Genomic DNA, 23,553 nt, shown 5'->3' with positions numbered 1-23,553 from the left:
ATATTCCTAGCAAGGAAAGCTGCAGCTGCGTAAGTGCTTTGGGGATAATAAAGGATTTGATTTTGTTTTGCTCTGTTCTCATGATTCACTCATACTGTTCACCACCTTGCTCCACAGATCCCAGTGGCTTTATTAAGCTTTCTAGTAAACAGGATAAGAAATTCCTGGTGTTTTTATTAGACATGGAAAAAGAAATATAGGAGATGGTTTTTTTTAAAAAAAATCTTAGAGTAGCTGAGATTCAAAACTTAGCTGCCCATACCTATTTAAAAAAAATACTATATGAAACTACAGCCTTAAATATTGACTGATGATCCCAAATCTCCAGAGGTGTCACAATAAATGTTCTACAGTGTCTCATTCCTATAAGGAAGAATCCTTTCTTTTGGGGAACTTCCATGAATTCCTTGGAGTTGGCCCCATTGCACTGATAATTATGGCCATCTGCTTTTTTCCTTTTCCCTAGGAAGTAAGTCTTCTGCATTGCTCTTCCATCAGCCTGTGCAGTGGAGCATGACTTTTTTTCCAAGTCACAGATCTTTGTATTGTCAGGGCACCTGAAGAGTTTCTCTGGTAGCTGAAGCTTTGGGACTCTGCTTAGGGGCTCCATTTTCTGAAATGATGGATGAGTAATCAAAAACTCACATAACCTACTATATATCTAGCTAGCCTGGGACCGTGATTCACATCCCTCCAGACATGCACCCGGACACCAAGACTCACCCAGTGTATTTTGCCCTGCTACTGGACTCATACTATGTATGCAAACCCATTTTCTCCCTCTTGGTTTTGCTCTAGAAAGAGTGATCTAATCAATAATCCTGTTGCTGCTAGAAAATGCATAACAACTGATTCCATTAAAGTCCCATTCATAATCTCTGTAACTGCGTAGGCCCATACTTCCTTCCCTGGCCACCACTCCCCCACATTTTATATCCCATTATTATAAAGTTTCTGTGTATACACAGAAGTTTAATCATTCTTGGTACCAAGATTTGTACACAATCACAAGGCAATGAGGACAATTTCACTATAAAATATATGTGTATAATTATTAAGTAAATACATGTAGGTGACATTAAATGCATGTGTGTATAATATTTCATTTTAAGTTACCTTTGGAAGAAAAAGATTTCCTGAAGAAAAAGAAAAGGAAACATATTCCAAGCAAGGGAAGCAGCAGTTTCAGGAAGGGAATTTAGTTTAGTGATTCTTAATCCAAAGTCCATCAACTTGGCATAATTTTTTTATAAGAATAATGAAATGTAATTGACTTTCTTGTAATCCTAATAATTTATTTCATGAGCAGCCAGGTAGCATAGTGGATAGAATGCTAGTCCTGGAGTCAGGAAGACTTATCTTCCTGAGTTCAAGTCCAGCCTCTGACACTTACTAGTTGTGTGGTCCTGGGCAAGTTGCTCAAACCTATTTATCTTAGTTTCCTTATCTATAAAATAAGTTAGAGAAGGAAATGGCAAGAAAACCCCTAATTGGGTACACAGAGTTAGTGTATCAGTAAAGCAAGATTCATGACCTCGAGGATGACCATGAACATGCCTGTATGGTTCAGAGTCACAAAGAATGAAAAACTCTCTAGGTAGAACATTTACTTAGACACCAGAGGATCAAATCCCAAGACTAATAACTCCAATTAGATATAGCAGTAGTTATATTCCAAAACCAGTAAGTCCACTTCAATGTAGCAACAAGAAAATCATAACATAGTATTATAGCAAGGAACCAAGTCATCCTGTAACTTTCCCCTCTACTGGGGCCTCCTCGTAAACACTCATGAATCCTAACTGTCTGCTTGCCTGTGTTCTCTTCCTCCCTCAGTTCTCTGGTCTCAGCAGCTCCCTGGTTTCCACTCTCTGCTCTTGGCTCTCTCTCTAGCTCTGTTGACTCAGACTTCCTGCTCCTTCTCCTTGGGCTGAATTTCGACTTCTGAATTCTCTGCAGATTCTGAGTTCTATATACCTTCTGGGTGTGTACACACACACACACACACACACACACACACACTCTTTTTAGTGCCTTAGTGCCTGAGGGCTTCACTCTTGTGACCTAATTAGCAAAAGGGTATGGGCTTGGGGCTTCTCACCTAGTAAGTAAAGGGTGTATGCCTACCTACAATCAAGCCTCTCCTAATCAAGTTTCCCTTAACTGGCTCCACCTGAGAAGCTTCCCTTAACTAACTCCACTTGAGGCCTATCGAATGGGTGGGGAAAGATCTTTAATCACATTATCATCATAGTTAGACATGACTGAATATCATTAAACAAAAGCAAAATAAAACCCACATTATTTTGAGAAGGGGTCTATAAGTTTCACCAGACTGGTAAAAGGGTCTATGACACACAGAAAAGGTCAATAACCCTTGATCTAGTTTAATCAAGTTAACAAGTCCATAAAAGCATTTATTAAACATCTACTATGTGCCAGGCAGTGTGCTAAGAACTGAGAAGAAAAAGAACGGTAAAGAAAACAGCAGTTCTTGTTCACATGGAACTAATAAGGAGTTCACGATTTCCTCATTTTACAGATTAGAAAACAGGCCTAGAGAGGTAGAGAGACTTCTCCAAGATTAATCAAGTGGCAAAGTGTCAAAACTCGGGATTTGAATATGACTCCATATTTAGTGGGTTGTTTTTTTTTTTTTTCTGCTTTCTTTCCTTGGAGTTTACCCACACCTAACGGAAAGCCTCATTTCTGCTTTACTCCAAACCTTTTGTTATGCTTATAGGTTGATTGTTAATATTCAGTCTTATCCTCCTCTCTGTGACTCTGTTTGGAGTTTTCTATGCCTTGCTGTTTTAGAATTTCTCCAGATTTTCCAGTGTTTGATTTGTTGTTGTTTTATGGGGTTACCAAATTTTTGAGTTGTACTAGAAGCAATTTAGTACAACCTATATCCTGTAAAGAAATATTCTCTGCAACAGCCCAATTCATCATCCAATTTTTGCTTGGAGACTTCCAGTGAAGGGAAAATATATGCTAATGAAATGTCATTAATTCAAGTTAACATGGAGTAACGCAGAGAACACTGTATTGGGAACCAGAGGATGTAACTTCTCACTCTGCTATTTACTAGCAGCGTGACCTTGGATGAGTAACTTATTCAACTGACAATTCTCAACTAGAGGATAATAATACACGTGCTTGCCTTATCTATCTCACAGAGTTTTTTGAGGAAAGGGTTTTGTAAAACTTACAGAAATATAGAAAAAAGAGCTGATTTTGTTGTTTTAACACCCCTTCTGTTCCACTTTCCCAAAGGGCAGTTACTATTACCAGATTCTAGGTTTATTATGTGGATCTTGGTTCTTAATACCGTAGTGAGTTTCCCTTAAGAGTCAGTGGACACATTTAGCTCAAAGCAATGGCATTTACTAAAATAGCATAGTAAGAAATATAGCTACAAAACATCTCCCTGCCCCTCCCCACCTGGCAAATAACCCTGAGGTATACTCTGCTTATGAATACAGGTAATATCTCCAAAAATATTGAATATAAATTAAAGTAAAATGGTAGTGAGGCACATAGAAGTCAAAACTATTGAAAAGTTTTGATGTCCTTTGTCTCCTGTCCTCATGCTGTTTCCCCCAGGTACAGTGATTCTCCTGGGTAAGTTGTTCAAATATGCACCTTCGGATCTGCTCTTCTCAGTGCTTCAACTCTCAGTTGACAGGACTAATTCATTCATGAGTCCATAGTTGGCTCTCTTCTCTGCTGCCAGAAATCATACTTTTTACAACTGCTTCTTCCTTTGAGTCACTCTTGCTTCTTCCTTTGAGTCACTCCATCTCTGGAGTGTACCTGTGTCTCTGCTCCCTGCTGGATACTCTCAACTATGCCTTTTTAAACTAGGAAGTATTTCTGCTTCATAGCGCTGTGACAAATGTGGGTGAGGAAACACACCTTCCTCCCCTCTGCTTCTTTAAGGTATAGGCATAAGGATCACACCCCAAAAAGCTTCTTCCAAGTTGGTGAGCTCAGTTTTTCCAGAGGTCAAAAAAATGGCCAAATTTTGTCGTCTGTGGCTTTGTCCCCTTAAATTCAACCAAGAAAACTTTTTCACTCTTTAAAAAGGAATAACAGGATATTAGCATATTTTTGCACATTTGTTTACATAGTAATATTTCATTTTCTTCGTTCACCACCCCTTGCTCCCTGTGATTATGTCAATTTGTGTGTGTGTGTGTGTGTGTGTGTGTGTTTGTGTGTGTGTGTTTATGTCTGGAGAAAGACAAACAAATCAGACACCTGTTATATTATCATTATTAAGAGTTTCAATTGCTTAGTTTTTTTTTTTTCTTGGCTCATGGTTCTTAGTGTATTCTTGGGAGATTTTGAGTCTATTTTGAAGACTTGGCATCAGAATGACTTGAGTTGGAACCCTAACTCAGGTATTGACTGGCTTTTTGATTCCAAACAAATCACTCCACCTCACTTGGTCTTCAGTTTTTTCATCTGTAAAATGAGAGTTGGATTTGATTGCTTCTGATGTCCCTTCCAGCTCAAAATCTATGATTCTTGCTACAGTGGCATTACAAGTACCAAGCAACTCCAGCTCCCCAAGGGAGAATGACCTTTGATGTTGCTGGAGGCAAATGTGTCCTTATAAACCCAGGGAAGCAGCAGAAACCCATTGGAAACCACCCAAACATATTCCTGAAAATCCCAAGCGAGTCAAAGGAACAGTGTGTCCCGGGGAGGCATCTCAGGCAGATTCAGAGCTTCATCACAACCAGAGAGGTCCAGTGTTTATCCCATCCCTATGAGGTCCCTGAGCCTTTGCTGCTTGGCCCTTGGGCTTGGTGTGATGTGGTACCATAATTGGCATGTATGGGGCTATTCTACCACATTGTTCCAGAACATTCACAGAAAACACTTTAAATGGTTTTCCACCCCCCACCCCCCATTTTTGGAAAAGGAACACATTGGCCCAAGAGCTACAAACACTTTCCCTGGGAGAGTTGTGTGGGCTGAATCAGGCTGGCCTGGGGGTAATTTGAGTCACTGACCTCCTACTGCAGTCTGGAAACTGTGGTAAATCATAGTATCAGGTTTAGAGCTAGAAAGAAGAGCCCTTAGAAGTAATCTAATCCAGCCTCTTCATTTTTCAGATGAGGCAACCGAGGCCCAGAAAGGGGAAATGATCATTGGAGGATATCAATGGGGGACTTTGGAATTACTACCAATGTAGTAAGTAACAGAGTTGGGATTTGCCCCAGAGTTCTCTGACTCCAAACTAGGCTTAGTAATGAGAGTCCCCAAGGGGCGAGGATGCTGAAAAACCTATGTGATCTGGGTCTGTTGGTGGTGGTGGTACTAGGGAGAGAGTGGGGTTCAGAATATTGACCAATTTCACTTAAATCTGAATACCAGTCCCACTATTTACAATCTGTGTGATCTTGGTCGAATCACTCTCCCTCCTGTTTATTTCAGTTTTCACAGCAATCAGTGAAGAAGATGAGCACTTGTCCTACCTGTCTGCTAGGATAGTTGTGAGCACCAAGTGCTCTTTGAAAGGGATTCAAGAATTCTACTGATAACTCTGTATATAGAGATTATTTATCTGGTGGCCTCATCTAGAAATTGGCTGAGACCTCAGAATTCCCGAAAGAAAAAAAAAGCCTTTCGATGAGTCAGATTATGTGTCATGGAGCTAATACTGTAAAATATATACTTTATTCTTAGGAGAGGTCTTCAAGTCCTCTTTCAGAGGCCATTTTGCCTTTAAGATATAATTTAAGACACAAAGAAGGAGATTATACAACCAAAGAAAGCAGATTAAGAACTCAAAAAGCAAAGCAGTTTGGGGCCATTTAGTGAAGGGACATATAGTCTTGTACATCTTTGATGGACCCCAAAAGCATAATGTTATTATGTATAAGGCCTAACCTGCCTCAAAACATCTTATGATCATGGAATGTTAAATCTATAAGGGACCTTAGAGATAATATAGGTGGAAGACACAGGGAAGACACAGTCCTAGGTTTTAATTCCATCTCGAACATTTACTAGCTATGTGACTAGGCAAGGCATTTAAACTTCTTCAGTTTCGATTTTTTAAACTGTAAAATGGAGATAGCACACCTATAGCATTGGCCTAATGGTGGTGTTGTTATAATCAAATGAGATAATACATATGAAGAACTTTTCAAGCCTTGAAGTATGAGAAATGCCAGTATTATAGATTTAGAGGTAAAAGGGACCTCAGCGAGTATTTAGTTCAATTTCCTTATTTTTCAGCTGAGGAAACTGAGGTCCAAAGAAAATCCCAGGTCATGTACATCTAGGATACAATAGAGCCAGGCCTGGAGCCCAAGCCCTATAACTTCTAATGTAGTTCTCTTTCCACCATCAATCTAGGCAAGCTCCCTCTCTTGAAAAAATAGGAAATGGGATCCCAGAGGGGTAAAGTGGGTAAATGGAACCCTAGAGGGATAAAGTGGGTAGAGATGCTCCCTCTTCATTCTGTGGCTTAATGACCACATATTAGGAATTTAGTAGAATAGATTCTTGCTCATTGTACTAGGACAGGTTGGAACAGACGACCTATGGTCCCTTTCAACAAGGTCTTGGATCCAGTTGATTAGGGACCACTTGTATTACTAATAAATTGATTGATCATGCCTGGGCCTCTGTCTCAGTGACTCTTGTTGCAGATTGGAATTTTGTGGCCCACACTGGGGATACAAAGAAAGTCAAAATAGCATTTCAAGAAGACATGGGAGAACAATTTATACCATGACTAAAATAATGCATAGGAAGATAGAACTGAAAGACTTCAGAACTCTTAGTTCAGTGCCCTAGCATTATGTGTTATGGTAGAAATAGCATATTAAAGACAGATTACCTACATTCAAATATTGTCTCTGATGCCTGTGAACAAATCACAGCCTTTTTGTGTCTCACTTTCCTGATTTGTAAAATGAAGAAATTGGATTGAGTGGCCTCTGAGGCCCTTTCTGGCTCTTCATTTTTAAACCTATGATCCAATGACATCAGAGGATTAATGGTGAAGCATACCTCTCGCCTCTTTGCAGAGAAATGGTGGATTACAGGTGCAGAATAGGGCATACTTTTTCAGACATGTTTTGCTTGATGGTGCTTATTTGTAATAAGGGGGAATTCTATTGGGGGGAGAGAAGGTGCATGTTAGTAGGAAGTGAGATTGATGTAAAAAATGAACATTTGTAAGACATTTAAAAAATAAGGATGGGGAGGGAGGGAGGAATTGAACAGGAAGAAATGGAAATAGATGAGAATTACAGTCAGAGAAGTAACAAAGACGGGCAGCTTTATCTCTCCAGGATGGGAAAAGGTCCATTTGTTCAGTTACCTACAGCTACTTACTAGCGCCCCTACCCGCCCCTCCCCCCCCCCAGCCCCCATACAATTGTCGGCAGGACTTTCCAAATCAAGACCTGACCAGGAACAGCCTGGCTTCCCCAGGGAGCTTTGGCAAGCTTTCGGGACAAAGTTGGCACCTGCTTCCTCTTGCTCACTTGTGTGACTCACTGAATAATCAGAGCACATTCTCCCTATGTTGGCTGCTAGCTGTAGCTGTTGGCTCACCTCTTCTTGGTTCTCAGAGCATTGCCACCACCCTGGGCTAAGGAACGTATGGTTGCTTAATTGTGCTGATCTCTGCGGAGCAGTGACAAACTCAGTTCTTAGAGAGGCTGTAGGGTTGGTATCACGCCTTTATATCAGGGTAGTAGGAACACTAATGCCTACCTCTCTCCTCGTGTTGCTTTGGGGCATTTTCTTTCTGTCTGTGTAGATCTTGTGACTTCCTAAGTATGTTGGAGCTTACAAGATACAAGTTACAAGATACAGCTGCTGGGAATGAAGAAATATGAATATGAATATGATGGACAAAAATGATCTCGAATATAGGGCAATATTTATAATCCTACCCTCTCACGTTGCATTCCTCAGCACTAAGGGGCAGTTTATAATATTGAAACCACACAGCTTACGTGTTCTCTCATGTGATCCTGGAACAGCGGCGAGAGCTCCAGATTTAGTATCAGAGCACTAGGATTTAAATTCCATCTTTGTCACTTCGTACCTGTGTGACCTTGGGCAAATGACTTTCCCTCTATGGACCTCAGTTACCTCACCCATAAAATGAGGATGATCCTCCTACCTACCTCACAGGGTGCTTTATAGGCTCATGGATTCCTAGCTAGAAGGGACCTTAGAGGTAGAGGTCATTACAGATCAGAAACTGAGACTTATAGAGGTTAAGTGGCAGCTAGGTGGGGCAGTAATTAGAGCACAGGACTTGAAGTCGGGCCAATCTGAGTTCAAATGCTGCCTCAGACCTTCTGCTAGCTGTGTTAGCCTGGGCAAGTCACTTAACCTCGCTGCCTCAGTTTCCTCATCTGTAAAAAGGGAATAATGCTAGCACTTACCTCACATGGTTGTGAGGCTCAAAGTGCTTAGGTAAAGCACTTTGCAAACCTTAAAGCTATTACCGTTGTTGTTAATCAGAGTGACAAAGATACTAAGCTTCAGAGGCAGCATTTGTATTCGGTCTTCCTGACTCTATCCACTCAGTCCTGCTGCCTCTTACTATCTACGCTCAACTTCTCCACTTCCTTTCCTCTCCCTTGATTCTAAAACCTCTGCGGTCTGGCTTCCAACTTCACCATTTGGTTGAAACTGCTGTCTCCGGAAAGCTCTCTTAATTACCAAATCCAATGGCCTTTTCTTAATCTTCGTTTTTCTTGATCTCTCTGAAGCCTTGGATGCTATAGTTTATCCTCTTCTCCAGGATACTTTTTTCTCACTAGCTTTTGTGACCCTGCTCTCTCCTCGTTCTTTTCCTACTGGTCTGAACATTTTTTTTCTCTGTCTCCTTTTCTGGATTTTCCTCTAGGACTCAGGGATGGGGAACCTGCAGCCTCAAGACCACATATGGTCCTCTAGGTCCTCACGTGCAGCCCTTTGACTGAATCCAAACTTCATAGAACAAGTACTTTTGTTCTGTCAAAGTGCCACACATGAGGACCTAAAGGGCCACATGTTGCCTTGAAGCCGCAGGTTCACCACCTCTGCCTAGGTGTAAAAACAATGTTGCTAGCAGCTGCTGTGGGGGTGTAAGACCAATAACACCAGCACACAGGAGGGCTACTAGCACAGGGTTCTTTGATCTGCTTTTCTAAAGAAAAGAAACTTTAAAGGGGTCAACAATCTTACTTTAATCAGACAGGGCTCCAACTGTCTGACCAAAAGCAATACATACATAGCTACCAGAGAGAGAAGCACCAACATCTGGGTTTTTCAAAGCTGGGGGTTCCTTAACGGCTATGCAGAGTCTCATCTAGCTACATCACATGAACACTCTTCCCATGTGTGAGCTCCAAAGCAAAATGCTAACCTCAGAGTATATATACACTTCTTCAGGGTCAGAGGGCATCACAACCCTTGTGACCCACGTTCATGTGACTCAAACTCATGTAATGTAAGCTTCCATGTGACTTAAGCAGGTCACATGGGCCTATGAATGGATGGGAAAGATCTTACCATTAGGCAAAAACACATTAACAATACACTAGGTTGTGCCAATTAACTGTGGGTATCCCTTAAGGCTCTGACTTAGACCCTCTTCTTTTCTTTCTCTGTACTATATTACTTGGTGACTTCATCAGCTCCCATGGATTCAATTATCTCTATGATAATGATTCCTACACATACACACATTACATGTATACGTATATGTATATGTACATGTACATATATGTGGCTAGTAATAGCACCTACTTTGTAGGGCTTTGGTGAGGATCACACGAAATAATATTTGTAAAAAGAATTTAACACACTGCTTGGATAATAATAACTGTATATATATATATATATATATATATGTATGTATATATGGAGAGAAAGAGAGAAAGGTAGATAGATACAGATATAGTGAGCTTCAGTCTTCCGTCATCAATTACCTCTTGGACACTTTAAACTAGATGTCCCATAGACATACTAAATGTGACATAACCAAAATAGAACCCATTATCATTACCCAAAGATCTTCCCTTCTTCTTGAATTTCTCTGTTACCATTGGAGTGGCTACAATCTTCCCAGCCACCCAAATTTACAACCTTCATGTTATCTGTGCACTTACTCCAGTAATCAATCTGTTGCCAAGTGGGAGGGAAGGGGAAGAAAATGAACATTTATATAGCACCTACTATATTCCAGGTATTGTGCTAAGTGTTTTTTTTACAAATATTATCTCATATGATCCTCACAAAAACTCTACAAGATGGATCCTATTATTATCTCATTTTAAATTGAAGAAATTTGAGCTAACCGGAGGTTAAGTGACTCATCCAGGGTCACGCACCAACAAGCGTCTGAGGTGGGATTTGAACCAAGGCCTTCCTGACTGAGTCTGGTGCCCTTTCTATTATGCTTTGTTGTCTTTCATCAAAAGGCAGAATTTTCCAGCTTTATTAGCTACTTTGTTAGCCATATTTGTTTCTGAATGATATGTGTGATTTTTCGAATATCTGATGCTTAAATGACATTCCTAAGAAAGAGCTTCCCCGCCCTCCCCCACCCCATTGCTTTTTAGCAAAGGCAGAAAGAATGCTGTGCAGTGAAAGTGGGCTAGATTTAGAGTCAGAAGACCTATATTCTAATTCTGGCTTTGCTCCTTATTCCTTGTGTGAAAATGAACAAGTCTTTCCCCCTCTCTTGATCTCAGTTTCCCCCTCTGTAAAATGAGAGAGTTGGACAAGATTATCTCTAAGGTCCTTTCTTAGCTCTAAATCTGTGATCTGTCAATATTTCTATCACTTCTCACTATATCTACTTTGAGGACTACACTCATTTTGATGTATACATTCTGATACGTTGGTTAAAAAAATCATTCACGTTACCTTATAGTTAGATTTCATATGTACAGTTACTTTATTATTGCTCTTATCTTCTCCCATCTCTCCCCACCCCTCCCCCATCACTAAAGCCAAATCTCCCAGTGGAGCAGCTATGGGTCTCCTCCACAAGCCCCTGGACAAGGTTCAGCTCTGGATTCCTATATAGTAACAGGCCCCCTGGGGGCTTGGGACAGTCTTAGAATGAAACATTGGCGTCACGTGGACTCAAATATTGAGATCATTGAACTTAGCTTAGAATGGAAAAGCCCAATTCCCAGAGTGCTGACAGGCTTGGCATACCCTCACCAATTCATTATGGATGCTTTCTCTAAGGGGAGGTTGTCATGATGGCTGGTCCTGTGGAGTTCATGGCAACTTCTTTTCAAATGTCCTATAAAACTTTCCCTCTGAACACTCTCAAAATTTGAAATTTAAACTAATATGAATGCCCAGAATCCCTCATTGAATTGAACTGTTCCAATTCATTGTGACAGTTTGGATCCAAAAACCATCTCCCCAGCCATTCCAAATAGATAAAGATCGTCTACTGTCAATAAATCTTGGACTTGTACTGGAGAAAACTTGGCAGAAATTATATTTTTTTATGTGCTCCCATAGCCACTGGGGGATGTTCTATACTGTGCCACTAAAAAAAGAATATTTCATCCTAATGGCTTAAGTAGTAGGAAAGATGTAGGAAATATGCTCACCACTTGTACATTATTTCAAATCTTGGAAATATGGCCAAGATGACAGAGAGTTGCACTGTAGGCAGCCTAAACTTGCTAAAGAAAATATACTTTTTCTTTTTTAAAACATACTTTATTTTTCCTTTTCAATTCCAAATTCTCTCTCTCCGTTATTCCCTCCTCCACCCATTGAGAAGGAAAGCAATATAAGCATCATACATATCAAGTCATGCAAAACACATTTCCATAACATTTAATTTTGCCAATGGAAATTTCAAAAATTAGTTTGAATCCTAGAGAACTCTACAAAAGGCTGAATGGATTAATGGATATAGCAGTGACCTTGGAGTTATAAAGACCTGAGTTCAAATCCTTCTTCCAACACTTAATAGCTGTGTGATCATAAGCAGCTTACTTGCTTTCTCTTAGTGAATTTCCTCATGTGCAAGAGGGGAATAATAATCCCCGTAATCCGTACTTCGCAGAATTGTTATGAGGCTCAAATCAGACACTAGAAGTAAAGTGATTTGCAAACTTTAGATGACTGTATAAATGGCAGGTATCATTATTATACAAATTATAGAATTTGAGCTAGATTAAAGTTGCAAAAATGTGCATTAAAACCAAACTTTCATGGGGGAAGGGAAGGCTTACACTAAGAATAGATAATACTTAAACAGAACAATGAAGCTTGACCTAGTGTTTTAACAGAAGCTCTCATATTAATTATATTTTCCAGTGAACTTTATTTGACCTTTAATTCAAGGACCTTCTAAGGGGAGGCTCAGCCAAACAAGTCTGGAGTGTCCCACCCTGAATGGTTCAGTCCTTCATTACCTCACCATGTAAAGAATGTCCAGGCGGCGCTTTGCTTGGTCAAGGGGAAAACAACAACGCACATTGCTGATGACAATTTCAGTTTAGAGTTTTAGCTTTTATCCTTCCCATGTTGGGGACATGGGGATTTGTAGTTTCACTATTTTTCTTCTACTTTTCAGTTTTGAATAGTTGGAGATATGAAGAATCATGGCAAATTACCAAGGCTAATATCAGGAAAGTTTGAACTAATTTCTTGTCCTTACGAAACCTTGCATTCAGTTGAGATAATCCTTTTTGGACAAAGCCCTTGGCTTTTGCTTGAAACTATAGGATTCTTTATTACCAAATTGACCTGAGATTCTGGAACAATTATATGACTATAATAAGATATAGCAGACTGGCCTCGATGCCAAGTCATTATGCATCTGCTAATTTCTCAAGTGACTGAGAGTGTTTTGGGCTTTCACATTCCGGATAGCCATCATGAGAGGATACAGTGTTAGAGCAATGACAGAAACCATCAATGAGGTTTCATAGCCCCATATGGTTCTGGGAAACCTGCACTCCTGTTTCCAAAGCATTGAGTTCCCTGTACCTCCTCCATGGTCTTCATCATTTTGGAAAGCTTTGAGTACCTTGTCATGATCTTGGAGCAATGAAGTCTGTCATATCCACACTTGTGGCTTCTAAGAGTCCACAGGACAATATCGAGCTTCTCTGAGGATGCATGAGGCTGTGGGATCTGCATTGAAGATTCTCATCCTGACAGGGTTCAGAAGTCACTCTTGAGATTTCCTTTCTTTTTTCTTGAAATTCAGAGCTCTTGGTTGAGCTGTTAGGTAACTCAGTTTCCAGTGGGAGAGTTCCTTCATTCTGTATTGTCTGCTACATAGCATCCTGTGTGTAGTTTCTCTGACTTCTGTTTGGCTATTGCATAGAGTAAGTAGATTTCTTTTCTAATTACTAGGTGTGTTATTTGTGGAACTGGTATTTAGAGGGAAAGGAGTCAAGTGTTAAATATAGAGAGAGCTTGAAGTCCTCCTTTACCTCTTGAAAAAACCACAATCAGAGATTAGCTCAATCCTAAAAATTACAGCCCCCTTACCAATAATATTGTAGGGAACAGAGAGATATATAGTTGATTCTTGTATTTTGCTGTTGTTGTTCAGTTGTTTCAGTCATATCCAACTCTTCATGACTGCATTTGAGGGTTTCCTTGGAAAAGATACGGTTTGCCATTTCCTTCTCTAGCTCATTTTACAGATGAGAAAACTGAGGCAAACAGGGTTAAGTGACTTGCCCAGGGTCACATAGATACTATATGTATCTGAGGAAAGATTTACTATTATTTTTCTGGATCCTTATTTATTTATTTAATATTTTTAGTTTTCAGCACTAATTTTCATGGGAGTTTGAATTACAAATTTTCTCCCCATTTCTACCCTTCCTGCCACTCCAAGACGGCATATATTCTGGTTGCCCTGTTCCCCAGTCAGCTTTCCCTGCTGTCACCCCACTCTCCCCCATCCCCTTTTCCCTTACTTTCTTGTAGGGCAAGATAGATGTTTGTGTCCCATTGCCCGTATATCTTATTTCCTAGTTGCATGCAAAAACTTTTCTTGAACATCTTTTAAAATTTTGAGTTCCAAATTCTCTCCCCTCTTCCCTCCCCACCCACCCTCCCTAAGAAGGCAAACAATTCAATATAGGCCACATGTGTATCATTATGCAAAACCCTTCCACAATACTCATGTTGTGAAAGACTAACTATATTTTGCTCCTTCCTGTCCTATCCCCTTTTATCCAATTTTCTCCCTTGACCCTGTCTCTTTTCAACAGTGTTTGGTTTGATTACCTCCTCCCCCTATCTGCCCTCCCTTCTATTGTCCCCCCTTTTTTATCTCCTTCCTCCTTCTTTCCTGTGGGGTGAGATACCCAGTTGAGTGTGTGTGTTATTCCCTTCTCATGTCAAATCCTATGAGAGCAAGATTCACTCATTCCCTTTCACATGCCCCCTCTTCCCTCCCAACAGAACTGACTTTTCTTGCCACTTTTATGCAAGATAATTTACCCCATTTTCTCTCTCCCTTTCTCCCTCTCTCAACACATTGCTCTCTCATCCCTTAATTTGATTTTATTTTTTAGATATCATCCTTTCATATTCAACTCATCCTGTGCCCTCTGTGTGTGTGTGTACATATATATATATATATATATATATATATATATATATATATATATATATATATATATATATATATATGTGTGTGTGTGTGTGTGTGTGTGTGTGTACATATATATATATAATATATATATTATATATATATAATATATATATATATATGTATGTATATGTATATTCCCTACAGCTACCCTAATACTGAGGTTTCATGAGTTATACACATCACCTTTCCATATAGGAATGTAAACAAAACAGTTCGACTTTAGTAAGTCCCTTGTGATTTCTCTTTCTTGTTTACCTTTTCATGATTCATTTGATTCTTGTGTTTGAAAGTCAGATTTTCTATTCAGCTCTGGTCTTTTCACTGACAAAGCTTGAAAGTCATCTATTTTATTGAAAATCCATATTTTGCCTTGGAGCATGATACTCAGTTTTGCTGCATAGGTGATTGTTGGTTTTAATCCTAGATCCATTGACCTCCGGAATATCATATTCCAAGCCCTCTGATCCCTTAATGTAAAAGCTGCTAGATCTTGTGCTATTCTCATTGTATTTTCACAATACTCAAATTGTTTCTTTCTGGCTGCTTGCAGTATTTTCTCCTTGATCTGGGAGCTCTGGAATTTGGCGACAATATCCCTAGGAGTTTTCTTTTTGAGGAGGTGATTGATGGATTCTTTGAATTTCTATTTTACCCTCTGGCTCTAGAATATCAGGGCAGTTCTCCTTGATAATTCCTTGAAAGATGATATCTAGGCTCTTTTATGATCATAGCTTTCAGGTAGTACAATAATTTTTAAATTATCTCTCCTGGATCTATTTTCCAGGTCAGTTGTTTTTCCAATAAGATATTTCACTTTGTCTTGCATTTTTTTTTCATTTCTTTAGTTCTGTTTTATAATATCTTGATTTCTCATAAAGTCACTAGCTTGCACTTGATCCAATATAATTTTTCAGGTAGTATTTTCTTCAGTGGTCTTTTGGACCTCCTTTTCCATTTGGCTAACTCTGTGCCTTTCAAGGCATTCTTCTCATTGGCTTTTTGGAGCTCTTTTGCCATTTGAGTTAGTCTATTTTTTAAGGTGTTGTTTTCTTCAGTATTTTTTGGGTCTCCTTTAGCAAGTCATTGACTTGTTTTTCATGGTTTTCTTGCATCATTCTCATTTCTCTTCCCAATTTTTCCTCTACTTCTCTAACTTGTTTTTCCAAATCCTTTTTGAGCTCTTCCATGGCTTGAGACCAGTTCATGTTTTCTTGGAGGCTTTTGATGTAGGCTCTTTGATTTTGTTGACTTCTTCTGGCTGTGTGTTTTGGTCTTCTTTGTCACCAAAGAAAGGTTCCAAAGTCTGAGTCTGAATCTGAGTCTGTTTTTGCTGCCTGTTCATGTTCCCAGCCAACTACTTGACCCTCGAGTTTTTTGTCGGGGTACAACTGTTTGTAGAGTATAGAGCACTTTGTTCCAAGCTTGAGGGGATGTACTGTTGTTTTCAGAGCTATTTCTACATAGCAAGCTCTGCCACACCAGCACTACTCCTCCCTCAAGAACCACCAACCTGGACCTGAGTTAGATCTTAAGCAGGCTCTGCACTCCTGCTCTGATCAGCCACTTAATTCCTTCCCCTAGGTTGGCCTGGGACTGGAAGCAACTGCAGCTATAGGTCTGTAGCTGTACCACCCTCGCTGCGCCTGGGGCGGTGGCTGAACTGCAAACTCCTTTCACTCTGTCCCTGCAGATTTTCCTACTAACCTTCTCTGTTGTCTTTGGTGTTTTTGGGTTGAGAAGTCTGGTAACTGCCACAGCTCACTGATTCAGGGCCCTGGGGCCTGTTCTGCCCTGCTGCTGGTCTGGTTGGTCTGGGCGCGGCTCACACTGGGCTCTGTTCCCCTCTGCTCCCTGCTCTGTGGGTGATAGACCTTACCCAGCAACCATACAGGCTGTCCTGGGTTGGAGCCCTGCTTCCCTCTGCTATTTCATGATTTCTACAATTCTATAATTTGTTCAGCGCCCTTTTCTTATCAGCATTTGGAGGGTCCTGGGAGAGAGCCCTAGGCAAGTCTCTGCTTTCCAGCTGCCATCCTGGCTGCACCTTGAGGTCAGATTTGAACTCAGGAAGATGAGTCTTCCTGATTCCAGGCCTCGCAATCCACTATGCCATCTAACTGCCCCTCATTTGCTGCAGTTATGTCCTATAAAGTACCTGTGAACACTGAATTAGTGAATACTGAACTTTTGCCCTAGGCAAAATACATGTGGTTCCTGTGAGCCTCTCACTTTAACACTTTAACACTTACTTTCTGGAGCAGCTTCACATATAGGAAGGTGAATTTCCTCTTTTTCTAGATGCGCCACATTGTTGATTCGTTAATATTGAACTCTTGGCCAACTATATTCGAAGTCATGCCCTTTTCTAGATGTTTCATATTATTGATTCATTAATATTGAACACTCTGTAAGGGACATCCTGGCATTCTTGTTCTTAAAAACACCAGTTGGCATTTCAGCACTATGGATAGGAAGCATTTTAAACATTGAAATCACCAACAAAAATCACAAAATGCAAAAAATGTGGCTCTAAATAGACTGTGAAAAGGACACTTGTTTTCAGTATGACAGCTGAAACAAAAAGCTGAGCATCATCTTGTTCAACCTCAGCTGGGAACAATAGGGTTGGGTGAGTCATTTTTCACAGCTCTGCACATGTCTTTGAATGCCTGCAAAAGTGTGGTGAGTATTGGTTTTGGGATTACAAATAAATTTTATCAAGTAGGCAAATTCTCAAATAGAGAATCTGTAAATAATGAAGATTGACTATAAATTTTACTGGTACCCTCTCTCTCTGAGGAGAGCAGAGTGGTCAAATTTCTGACCCCAACTTCTTTCTTCCCCTTCTAGCAGGAGTTAAAGTCTCTCTTAGAGAAGAGCTGGGGAGAAGTGGCTATAGATGTATATTCTGCCTGCCTTTGAGCCACAAAACAAAAACCCCATGCTATATGCGAGGAGGACAGCCCTCCCTACAATGCTATAGATATGTGGTCCAGTGTAATGGCAAACAAAGTGGGACTTTTCACTGCAGTGCCACTCAGCACTAAGGCAATCACATGCCTTTGATTGAGTCTTGCCTTTGATTGAATTGAGTCTTTGATGACTGCTTAATTCACAACAAAGCCTAAGTCACATGAGTTTGAGTCACATGGTTATGAGGCCCTCTGACCCTGGAAAAAACATATATATATATATATATATATATATATACACTTGGAGGTTAGCATTTTGCTTTGGGGGCTCATTCATTGGAAGAGTGTTCATGTGATTTGGCCAGACAAGACTCTGGGTAGCCATTAAGGAGCCCCCTGGCTTTGAAAGCCCAGATGTTGGTACTTCTCTCTCTGGTAACTATGTATGTATTGCTGTGGACAGAAAGTTGGAAGCCCTGTCTGTTGGTCTTTGCTGTTTATATTTGCTCCATTTATATAATTTCTCTTTGTCTTTTCTTTGAAGTTCAGGGTGCTGACTTTTCCCCTTGAACTAAGTGAAGGATATATGTATGTTTAATTAAAGTGAGATTGTAAACCCCCTAAAGTTACTTTCCTTAGAATAGCAGATCAAAGAACCTGTGCTAACAGCCCTCCTGTGTGCTGGTGTTATTGGCCTTATTCCTCCACAGTAACTGCAAGTGGCATTGTTGTTACATCCAGCCAGTCCTAGGTCAAATGAGCCATGACTTTCAGGTAAGTCCAATGTAGCCATGGCATTAAATTGAATGAAAATTGATAAACATAGTAAAGACCAGGCCTTCTTGAATTCTGCAGAACTCACTGGAGTCTATGGGATGACACATGCCCACAATTAAGAACTAAAAGAAATGAGGGAATGAGTATCCTTTTTTAAAAATTAGATTTATCACAGTTTCAAATCTATGCAAACTTATTTTGAAGGACCTGGAATTAATCTGGGTCCCAGTTGTAAGACAGAAAATTTAAAAAATTCTTGTTATGATGTTTAAAAAAATGTTTCTTGCTTTCTCAGGTTTTTCCTTTTACCTCCTAGTTTGGTGGTTTGGTTAGTATGGAGTTTTACAGGAAAACTGTCTTTTTTAGATAAATCAGAAAAATGCTACGAATTTAAAAGCTATTCCAACCAGTTTTGCATTGTATGTGGTGGGGCGTAGGTTGGCAAGTTTCAACTTCTTATGCAGACAAAAAGGCTCTTGAGACTTCATTCTTGAAGGTGGAAGCAGGATGGTGAAGTAGAGAAGCACCCAGCCGAACTTTCCCAAATTCCCTTCCAAACAGGAAGCGTTTGGGGCAACTTTTTTGGCAGCAGCAGCAGCAGCTTTGAGAGCTCCTAGATTAAAGACTGGGATGTGGGGAGCTGGACAACTGGTCAGAAGGAGATTGCAGGGGACGCTTCACTGGTGCTGGTCTTTGGACCCTGTTATATTGCCTATTCACAATTCCAGGTTGCAGTCCCAGGGCAAAAAGGAGCAAATAGCCCTTGTAGTTGCAGGGGAGTAGGGGCCCAAGCCACATTTCCCAGGTGGAGAGGAATGCTTATGGTCATTCAAGATGGAGGAGGGATCCTGGTCTCAATTTTAAGACAGAGGAGAGCACTAGCAACTGCAGCTGCAGAAGAGCAGGAGACCTGGTCAAAAGAAATACTGGTACCAGTGGCTACAGGGGAACAAGGTCCCTTCCTGGGTGAAGATCAGAGCACAGGCCAGGAGAGTATCAAACACACCTCTCGATAGAGCATATCCCCTTGGAACACTGAAAACCTATAGAACTCTAGAACTAGGTCTGAAAATAGCAGCAAGAAAGCTTGTGAGAGTGCCTCTTCCACCTTAGGAGCAGAGCCCAACTTAAACATGAAGTTAAAAGTCATGAAATCAACTGGAAAAAATGAGCCAACAACAGAATCAACAACAAGAACCTGACCATAGAAAGTTACTATGGTGTCAGGGGAGATCAAGATGCAAACTCAAAAGAAGACAAAGAAGTCAAAATAACTACATGCAAAGCTTTAAAGAAAATGTGAATTGGCACAGGCCCAAAAGAATTTCTGGAAGAGCTCAAAAAAAAAGATTTAAAAAATCAAATAAGAGAGGTAGAAGAAAATTTGGGAAAAGAAATGAGAGTGATACAAGAAAATTATAAAAAGAGAGACAACAGCTTGGTAAAAGAGGAACCAAAAATACTGAAGAAAATAACACCTTAAAAAACAGAATGGGCCAAATGGTATAAGAGGCACAAAAATTCACTGAACAGAAGAACTCCTTAAGAAACAGAATTGACCAAATAGAAGAAGAGGTACAAAAGCTTACTGGAAAAAATAATCCCTTAAAAATTAGAATTGGTCAAGTGGAAGCTGACTCCATGAGATATCAAGAAATAAACAAAATCAAAACAATGAAAAAAATAGAAAAAAAGTGAAATCCCATCTTATTGGAAAAACAACTGATCTGGAAAAGAGATCAAGGAGATATCGTTTAAGAATTATTGGACTACCGGAAAGCCACGATCAAAACCAAACAAAATGTGGACATTATGTTTCACAAAATTATAAAAGAAAACTGCCCCAATACCCTAGAATCAGAGGATAAAAACGAAATAGAAAGAACACACCAATCATATCTCCTGCAGATTCCAAAATGAAAACTCCCAGGAATATTATAGCTAAATTCCAGAGCTCCCAGGTCAAAGAGAAAATGTTGCAAGCAACCACAAAGAAATCATTCAAATGTTATGGAGCCACAGTCAAGATTACACAAGATTTAATAGCTTCTACATTAAAAAATGGAAGGGTTTGGATCATGATATTCTGGAAGGCAAAAGAGCTAGCATTATAACCAAGAAAAATCTATCCAGCAAAACCAAGTATAGTCCTTTGGGGGTGGGGGGTGGGGATGGGTATTTAATGAAATAGAAGACTTTCAAGCATTCCTGATGAAAAGACCAGAGGTGAATAGAAATTTTGATTTTACAAGTTGTATACAAGACTCAATATATACAACACTCAATAGAAACACAAAAAGGCAAACATGAAAGAGAAATCGTAAGAGAATCAATATGGTTAAACCGTTTACATTCTTATATGGAAGATGATACAAGTAACTCCTAGGAACTTTATCATCATTAGGGCAATTTGGAGGAATATATGCAGACAGAGGTATAGGTGTGAGATGACAACAAGGGGTTGATTTAAAAAAATAAAGAAGTGAGAAAGAGGGATGCACTGGTTGAAGGGATAAGGGAGATGAAGAATGGGAAAAATCATATCACATAGAAGAGGCACAAAAGGAAGATTCTTTTAAATGGAAGGTGGGTGGGTGGGGGTGGTGGTAGGCAATGCTTGAACTTTACTTTCATCAGAATTGGCTCAGAGAGGGAATATTGTACACACTCAGTGGGGTATAGAAATCTATCTTAACCTACAAGGAATTAGGATAGGAAGAGGATAAAATAAGGGGAGGGAGGCAGATAGAAGGGAAGGCAAATCAAAGAAGGCAGAGGTCAGAAGTAAAACATGATTTTGAGGAGGAACAGAGTTAAAAGAGAGAGAGAAGGATAAACAGGGAAAAATAGGATTGAGGGAAATGCACAGTAAATAATCATAACTGTAAATGTTAATGAGATTAACTCAGTCACCAAGCAGATATAGATAGCAGAATAGATTTAAAACCAGAACCCAACAACACATTGTTTACAAGTGTGTTTACAAGAAACACACTTGAAACAGAGAGACACAGAGTAAAAGTAAGGGGCTAGAGTCCATTATGCTTTGCCTGAAGTAAAAAGAAAAGCAGGGGTAGTGATCATGATTTCAGACAAAGCAAAAGTAGATGTAATTAAAATAGATGAACAGAGAAACTACATTTTGCTAAAAAGGACCATAGACAATGAAGTAATATCAGTACTAAACATATATGCATCAGATGACTTCTTAAAGGAAAAGTTAAGTAAGTTACAGGAGGTCTGTAGACCCACCTGCCCCTCCTCTGTTAGACATGTGGTGAAGGAATCAAGGTCCTCTGGCAATACTCTATAGCAATGGAAATGAGTCTTCAGGAGACAGGGTGAGCAGATACTCAGATTAGATATCTACATGTAGACCAGGTGATCTGTATTAGGGAGTCATCTGTATTACACGCAGTAATTTGGGGCTGTGCTAGAATAAGGAGGACACTGGTAACTCCAGAAGATCATCTAAGTATACTGCTATTGCAAACATTAAAATATACTCCTATTATGATAATCGAAGTAGAGAGGAACACAAAACCTAGGGGCTGAATTTGCCTAAAGAGGAACACTGTTTTAAAAATTAGAAGGGAGCTCATTAGGAACTTCATTCAGCTAATCAACTCAAGTACTTCTCAATATCCATACTTGCTGAATATCCTCTTACTATGATGAAATGAACCTTTTATTTTTTAAGCTGTTGAATGACCTATGAGTCATATTGAACCTCCAGTATTGAACCTAATCTACCGTGGGGCTGACTTGTATCAAGCCCAGCCCAGAACAGAAGGTAAAGATGATTAATATGGAAATGTTTTACATGATTACACATGTATGACGTATATTAGATTATTTAACATCTCAGAGACTGGAGAGGAGAGGGAGGGATGAAGGGATAGAATTTAGAACTCAAAACTTAAAAAAAAGTTTAAAAATTGCTTTAATGTATAATTGGAGAAACAAATAAAATGTATTAAAAAAAAAGAATAGATTTGCGTTCTGGCTCGTGCTTGCAACAGAAATAATGGGATTTTAGCTGGGATTGAAGGCTTAATGACTGGTGGGCATTTTGAAGGATGGTGAAGTGAAAAGAGCAGCATTGCTCAAGTATTGATGCTAGGACATTTCTGATTTAAGAGCTTTATAAGTGATTTGTGGGCAAGAACACTCAGAAGCTCCAAGTTTGCACGGGACTCTCCTCAGAGAAAATAGCTAAGTTGATAGAAATAAGTTCACAGGACAGTCTTTAGATTCAGTGAAGAAGGACAGAGAACTGGCAGCTGGGTCTTAATGTGAGTCAGTACAGGTTAATGTATTTGAGGATAAATGTTCACTAAATCTTGAAATAGTAGGATGAATGGGACATCCCTTGAAATGGGAGTGAGACCAATTTAGGACAAGCCAGAGGGAAAACTACTTCACATAGCAGGTAGTAAACGTATGGAACTCATTACTTCAAGAGTACAAAAATTAAATGGATTCAAGAAGGGTTGGTTTGGACAGATATATGAATGGCAGAATCAGCGAACAGAGAGTCATGCATCATTTAATTCCACTTCTTTCTTGTTTCGGTAATAAAATGTGCAGGCAGGATGCCAAAACGACCTAGGTAACAAATCCCTTAGTGGTAGAGTGGTTTTGATGGTTTCAAAGAAACCAGCATGGTAACCAGAAAATAAGAAAGCATACCTTTTAAGCAGAACCAGACTGTTTCATAGAGTTCTTTGCCTTGACCCATTCCAGTCATTTTATTCTCTCTCTTTCTGAATAATTGAAAAGTTTGGGCTTGAGGTTTTATCAGTTGAAGTTAATTCATCAAGCCTTTTGTGAGCTACTACCTTACAAAGGGCCTGAGGGGCAGGGGTTGGGGTGGAAAGATGTAAAAAAAAGAAGCTATTTGCATATTGGAAGCTTCCATGATCCCTCTGGCTGGGAATAGCCTCTCCTCTCAAATTTTATCACTGTTTCTCACTGCTTTCCTGCACTTGTAGAACCAATGGTTGCATAGAGAATAGAGAGCTATCCTCAGTCAGGAACTTGTGTTCCAGACCTGCCTTTCATATCTACTAGCAGTGTGACCTTGGGCAAGTCACTTATTCTGTCAATGCTACAGACCATCTTAACTTGGTGAATGGGCTGATTTGTATTGGTATAGGAAATTTCCTCACTGGGAGTTCCCCGAAACAAAGAAATAACAGATACGGTGAAATAACAGCCATCACTAAAAAA

At 39.8% G+C, this 23,553-nt stretch overlaps 1 pseudogene; it reads left to right on the top strand.

The window, feature by feature from the left end:
* The window catches only part of LOC118857753, a 79,813-nt pseudogene that overhangs the window by 3,563 nt on the left and 52,697 nt on the right, over window positions 1-23,553 (top strand).

The sequence above is a fragment of the Trichosurus vulpecula genome, chromosome 7 (genome assembly GCF_011100635.1).
Source record: "Trichosurus vulpecula isolate mTriVul1 chromosome 7, mTriVul1.pri, whole genome shotgun sequence".
Lineage (NCBI taxonomy): Eukaryota > Metazoa > Chordata > Mammalia > Diprotodontia > Phalangeridae > Trichosurus > Trichosurus vulpecula.
The sequence above is the reverse complement of the archived record's forward strand: the minus strand, read 5'-3'. Positions and strand labels throughout refer to the sequence as shown.